Below are 6,940 nucleotides of genomic sequence, written 5' to 3' on the forward strand. Positions count from 1 at the left end.
CTAAGACTGCCGCGCATGCGAGAAGACTCCCAATCACGTGCGAAGACTGCCGCGCATGCGACAAGCCTCCCAATCAAGTTCGAAGACTGCCGCGCATGCGAGAAGACTCCCAATCACGTGCGAAGACTGCCGCGCATTCGACAAGCCTCCCAATCACGTGCGAAGACTGCCGCGCATGCGAGAAGACTTCCAATCACGGGCGAAAACTGCCGCGCATGCGAGAAGACTCCCAATGACGCGCGACAGCTGCCACGCACGCGCGAAGACTCCCAATCACGTACTAAGACTGCCGCGCATGCGACAAGCCTCCCAATCACGTGCGAAGACTGCCGCGCATGCGAGAAGACTTCCAATCACGGGCAAAGACTGCCGCGCATGCGAGAAGACTCCCAATGACGCGCGACAGCTGCCACGCACGCGCGAAGACTCCCAATCACGTACTAAGACTGCCGCGCATGCGACAAGCCTGCCAATCACGTGGGAAGACTGCCGCGCATGCGAGAAGACTCCCAATGACGCGCGAAGGCTATCACGTATGCGCGAAGACTCCCAATCACGATCGAAAACTGCCGCGCATGCGAGAAGACACCCAATCACGTGCGAAGACTGCCGCGCATGCGAGAAGACTCCCAATCACGTGCGAAGACTGTCGCGCATTCGACAAGCCTCCCAATCACGTGCGAAGACTGCCACGCATGCGCGAAGACTCCCTATCACTTGCGAAGACTGCCGCGCATGCGAGAAAACACCCAATCACGTGCGAAAACTGCCGCGCATTCAACAAGCCTCCCAATCACGTGCGAAGACAGCCGCACATGCGAGAAGACTCGCAGTAACGCGCGAAGGATATCACGTATGCGCGAAGGCTAGCAATGACGCACGGAAGCTGCCGCGCATGCGAGAAAACTCCCAATCACGTGCGAAAACTGCCGCGCATGCGAGAAGACTCGCAGTAACGCGCGAAGGATATCGCGTATGCGCGAAGAATAGCATTGACGCACGGAAGCTGCCGCGCATGCGAGAAGACTCCCATTCACGTGCGAAGACTGCCGCGCATGCGAAAAGACTTCCAATCACGTGCGAAGACGGCCGCGCATGCGAGAAGACTCCCAATTACGCGCGACAGATGCCACGCACGCGCGAAGACTCCCAATCACGTACTAAGACTGCCGCGCATGCGACAAGCCTCCCAATCACGTGCGAAGACTGCCGCGCATGCGAGAAGACTCCCAATCACGTGCGAAGACTGCCGCGCATTCGACAAACCTCCCAATCACGTGCGAAGACTGCCGCGCATGCGAGGAGACTCCCAGTGACGCGCAAAGGCTATCACGTATGCACGAAGACTCCCAATCACATGCGAAGACTGCCGCGCATGCGAGAAGACTCCCAATCAGGAGCGAGGACTGCCGTGCGTGCGCGAAGACTGCCAATCAGGAGCGAGGACTGCCGCGCACGCCGCCAAGACTCCCAATCAGGCGCGAGGACTGCCGAACATGCGCGAAATTGCAAATTTAAAGGTTTAAAGGTTTAAAATTTCGTTGGCGCTAAAATGTAGCGTCAGCCATTGGTTGAACAATGAAGCAACTACTTACTTCTTTGTTCAACCAATGGTTGACGCTACCTTTTAGCGACAATGAAATTATCTTCCTTTATTCCTCCATTGTCCTCCAGACGGTCCTTTTGTGTAATAAATATAATGCTCCATCTGTATACGTAATACGTCTATGCTCCGAGATGTAGGAATTACCTGGTCTGAAGTACTGTCGATCTTGTCGACGTTTGTGGTTTAATTAATCGATTCAATGATTATTGTATATAAATCATCGAATATCTTACTTATATTTTGATCTGCCGAAAAAATTATTACATTGACATTATAGATCAATATATATAATTGCAAATTTATAATTTAATATTGCTAGTCAAATGCCTAATGTCATAATGTCTAAGAATGTATATTATATATATTGATGTATATGATAATGTTAAAAATTAAAAATAAATTGCCATCAGTATTAAATAATTAAATAAAAATGGAGGAGAGAGCAATGCTATGGATGCTTTCTCTTGTTATGTTTGTTGGATCTTGTCTTGGAGCTGGATCACTGCCATTAAGTTAAATAAATTTATCAGAAGAAGTAAGATATAGAAGTGAAGAAGAATATTTTATGTAATATAAAATTATGTATGTATATAATAGGTGTATATCAGAATTCATTGTATCTTGTAATTTACGTGCAATATGTTTTCCATAGGACAAGTTACAATTAGTTTCAATATTAGGAGCAGGACTCCTTGTTGGTACTGCGCTAGCGATTATACCTGACTGTAACCTGAGGGTGTAAGAGCATTATTATTTACTGTGGATGGTATTACTAATGAAAAAGGTTCATATAGTATGCAATTGCATGTTTACTGATTACCATATTTCATGAAATTAACATCTGATTAATAGTATTCCTGTTCTTTTTTCTTTTTTTACAGGCAATTTACATACTTTAACTTGGAATTAGTTTAGTACTTGGTTTATGCTTTTAATTGATCAATGTTCAGCCAGAAAAAGTGGAGGAAGACAAGAAAAGTATTACAGCAACTTTAGGTCTTATAGTAGATGCTGCTAGTTGATTGGCGGTGTTGCATTGGGAGCTGCTGCTACTACATCTCAAGCTGATGTCGAAGTGTCTTAGTTTTTCTTCGCAATAATGTTACACAAGGTAAGAAGGTTATATACAATGTTTCAGAAATGAATTAACAAGCGCTTATAAAATATGTAAGTTAATATAATTAGCTTATCAATTTTTTTTATCGCTGAACATTAAATTATATTTTATAGGCGCCAGATGCATTTGGACTTGTGTCAATTTCTTCTTCATGAAGGTGTAGATAGAAAGTAAGAAAATAAGCAGACACTTATTAATTTTCTCTCTTGCGGCACCGTGTCTTGCACTTGTGACATATTTTGGAATTGGAAAAGTAATGTGAGTGAGTAATGTAAGCTATGTTTAGCCATAATAACTCTTTATATATATTCTAAAGATATTTCTACACAAAGTTTATGTAACAATATTGTATGGAAATATTACATTAGTATAGTAAATCTTATATTTGGATGAGGGCACTTTTACGAATTACATCCTTTTCCTGTCACTTAAAAAGAAGAAAACTTTAAGATTTCCAATTTATTTCAAATAATAATAATTATAATTAATTAATAACAGATAAATTAAAGTTTTTATTAAAATAAATTTGTTTAAATGAGTACAGAATATGAGAATACTAATATTAACGTAAAATTAATATGTATGGTCATATTGCTCATAATCTCATCTAAATTTAATTTAAATATTTGCAATTTTGGTAATAATACAAGTAAAACTTGTATCAAGTAATATGAATATAATTTTGAATTTATTTTTAAGCTAAAAATCTTGGACCTTACTTTGTATCTAAAACATCCAACAATTTAGAGGGACTTTCTATTAAAGGACTTTAATTCTCTATATATATATCTACTGACAATTTCGAAATTAAAAATAAATAATATTTAATGTTTATTAAAGGCTATTCAGTATTTTCCTTTCTATAATATATCTAAAATCATTGAAATAGATGATCTGCTGATATTTTTAACTAAAATAGATTGAAACTGATTGGAGAACCTACTTGTTTTAAAAACTCTTCAAAATAATCGTTTTACAGTACATTTTTCAATATTACTTATTAATTAATATTATAATATTGTTACATTACGTTAGATAAAGATTTCATTATCTTGCCTACATATTTTTTCTTCCTATTATACAAATTAATATTTTAATTTTGTTAAAGAGTATATGGAATGTATCGCAAGATGTGTACACATACAGTTACACCCATATGCGCACTATACTTGTTTCTTTTGCTGTATACATATGCGTATTGTTTAATAGAAACATTTATTATCTGAAAGGAAAAAATGTTCCTGCTGATGCACAAAAGCGTAACGTCATATACTGATATATCTAAACACTTATGATACTTGCCCTACAGAATGACATAATTTAGATAAAGAAAAATACTTAAATAAAGTGTGTTAGTATTTTGTTTTATATTATAGAAACAAATTTGATGTAAAGTTTATATAATTGAAGTTGCATAAAATTACTCTGCTTGCTACAGTATGCTTGCAGATATCCAAACTGTCGAAACGCAATCTCTGCAATATACAATTGTTGTATGCATATATGTATGCAAAACATATAATGGTGCAAGTTGGGAAAAAAAATGCTTTACGATTTAGAACAGATACATTAGAAGCAATTGTACTAAGCATTTAACGAATAAAATTCATTTATATATTATTTATTTGCCCAATATTTCTGTTATTAAATTACGTAATTTTTTCCTTAACAGACACCTATTGTAATGAAATAACATACAGTGCACGAGATAGTTAATCAATATATATTATAGAGAAACAATAGAAAATCCGGGTACTAATTTTAGATATTTTTTTAAAGGATGAATGTTGTTTGTGTATATATTTCCTATCGATATGTACAAATAAAACTTGTATATATATTTAGGACATTCAGGACTGCCGCGCAAGACTGCACGCGCCAATCAGGCGCGAGAACGGACGCGGACGCGCGAAGACTCCCAATCAGGAGCGAGGACTGCCGTGCGTGCGCGAAGACGTCCAATCAGGCGCGAGAACTGCCGCGCACGCCGCCAAGACTCCCAATCAGGAGCGAGGACTGCCGTGCGTGCGCGAAGACTGCCAATCAGGAGCGAGGACTGCCGCGCACGCCGCCAAGACTCCCAATCAGGCGCGAGGACTGCCGAACATGCGCGAAATTGCAAATTTAAAGGTTTAAAGGTTTAAAATTTCGTTGGCGCTAAAATGTAGCGTCAGCCATTGGTTGAACAATGAAGCAACTACTTACTTCTTTGTTCAACCAATGGTTGACGCTACCTTTTAGCGACAATGAAATTATCTTCCTTTATTCCTCCATTGTCCTCCAGACGGTCCTTTTGTGTAATAAATATAATGCTCCATCTGTATACGTAATACGTCTATGCTCCGAGATGTAGGAATTACCTGGTCTGAAGTACTGTCGATCTTGTCGACGTTTGTGGTTTAATTAATCGATTCAATGATTATTGTATATAAATCATCGAATATCTTACTTATATTTTGATCTGCCGAAAAAATTATTACATTGACATTATAGATCAATATATATAATTGCAAATTTATAATTTAATATTGCTAGTCAAATGCCTAATGTCATAATGTCTAAGAATGTATATTATATATATTGATGTATATGATAATGTTAAAAATTAAAAATAAATTGCCATCAGTATTAAATAATTAAATAAAAATGGAGGAGAGAGCAATGCTATGGATGCTTTCTCTTGTTATGTTTGTTGGATCTTGTCTTGGAGCTGGATCACTGCCATTAAGTTAAATAAATTTATCAGAAGAAGTAAGATATAGAAGTGAAGAAGAATATTTTATGTAATATAAAATTATGTATGTATATAATAGGTGTATATCAGAATTCATTGTATCTTGTAATTTACGTGCAATATGTTTTCCATAGGACAAGTTACAATTAGTTTCAATATTAGGAGCAGGACTCCTTGTTGGTACTGCGCTAGCGATTATACCTGACTGTAACCTGAGGGTGTAAGAGCATTATTATTTACTGTGGATGGTATTACTAATGAAAAAGGTTCATATAGTATGCAATTGCATGTTTACTGATTACCATATTTCATGAAATTAACATCTGATTAATAGTATTCCTGTTCTTTTTTCTTTTTTTACAGGCAATTTACATACTTTAACTTGGAATTAGTTTAGTACTTGGTTTATGCTTTTAATTGATCAATGTTCAGCCAGAAAAAGTGGAGGAAGACAAGAAAAGTATTACAGCAACTTTAGGTCTTATAGTAAGATGCTGCTAGTTGATTGGCGGTGTTGCATTGGGAGCTGCTGCTACTACATCTCAAGCTGATGTCGAAGTGTCTAGTTTTTCTTCGCAATAATGTTACACAAGGTAAGAAGGTTATATACAATGTTTCAGAAATGAATTAACAAGCGCTTATAAAATATGTAAGTTAATTAATTAGCTGAAAAGAGAGAGAATCGAATTATTTTTGAAGGAGTTTTAAAACAAGTAAAAGTTTCTTCCGAATCAGTTTTCCCAAATCTATTTTTAGTTAAAAAATGTATGCAGCAGAATTCAAATCACTTATTTTCAATGATTTTAGATATATTTTATAGAAAGGAAAATACTGAATAGCCTTTAATAAACATTAAATATTATTTATTTTTAATTTCGAAATTGTCAGTAGATATATATATAGAGAATTAAAGTCCTTTTAATAGAAAGTCCCTCTAAATTGTTGGATGTTTTAGATACAAAGATAAGGTCCAAGATTTTTAGCTTAAAAATAAATTCAAAATTATATTCATATTACTTGATACAAGTTTTACTTGTATTATTACCAAAATTGCAAATATTTAATTAAATTTAGATGAGATTATGAGCAATTGACCATACATATTAATTTTTACGTTAATATTAGTATTCTCATATTCTGTACTCATTTAAACAAATTTATTTTATAAAAACTTTAATTTATCTGTTATTAATTAATTATTAATTATTATTTATTTGAAATAAATTGGAAATCTTAAAGTTTTCTTCTTTTTAAGTGACAGGAAAACGGATGTATTCGTAAAAGTGCCCTCATCCCAAATATAAGATTTACTATACTAATGTATATTTCCATACAATATTGTTACAATAAACTTTGTGTAGAAATATCTTTAGAATATATATAAAGAGTTATTATGGCTAAACATAGCTTACATTACTCACTCACATTACTTTCCAATTCCAAAATATGTCACAAGTGCGAGCACGGTGTGCCGCAAGAAGAA

General features: G+C 36.0%; 1 long non-coding RNA gene across 14 annotated transcripts; it reads left to right on the forward strand.

Annotated features, from left to right (window-relative positions):
* Positions 1–1,387: 1,387 nt before the first annotated feature.
* Positions 1,388–5,948, forward strand: LOC112637484. 14 transcript variants are annotated; one of them, XR_003122563.1, is made up of 7 exons: positions 1,388–1,520; positions 2,259–2,390; positions 2,488–2,717; positions 2,837–2,994; positions 4,569–4,853; positions 5,592–5,723; positions 5,821–5,948. It is a non-coding gene; the product is annotated as an uncharacterized LOC112637484 (long non-coding RNA). The 14 variants fall into 14 exon arrangements; XR_003122557.1 differs by lacking the exon at positions 1,388–1,520 and adding an exon at positions 1,876–2,188; XR_003122564.1 differs by lacking the exon at positions 1,388–1,520 and adding an exon at positions 1,876–2,188 and having other exon boundaries at positions 2,837–2,985.
* The last annotated feature ends 992 nt before the right edge of the window (positions 5,949–6,940 follow it).

The sequence above is a fragment of the Camponotus floridanus genome, unplaced genomic scaffold, assembly GCF_003227725.1.
Source record: "Camponotus floridanus strain SB8 unplaced genomic scaffold, Cflo_v7.5 scaffold17, whole genome shotgun sequence".
In the NCBI taxonomy this organism is placed as follows: Eukaryota; Metazoa; Arthropoda; class Insecta; order Hymenoptera; family Formicidae; genus Camponotus; species Camponotus floridanus.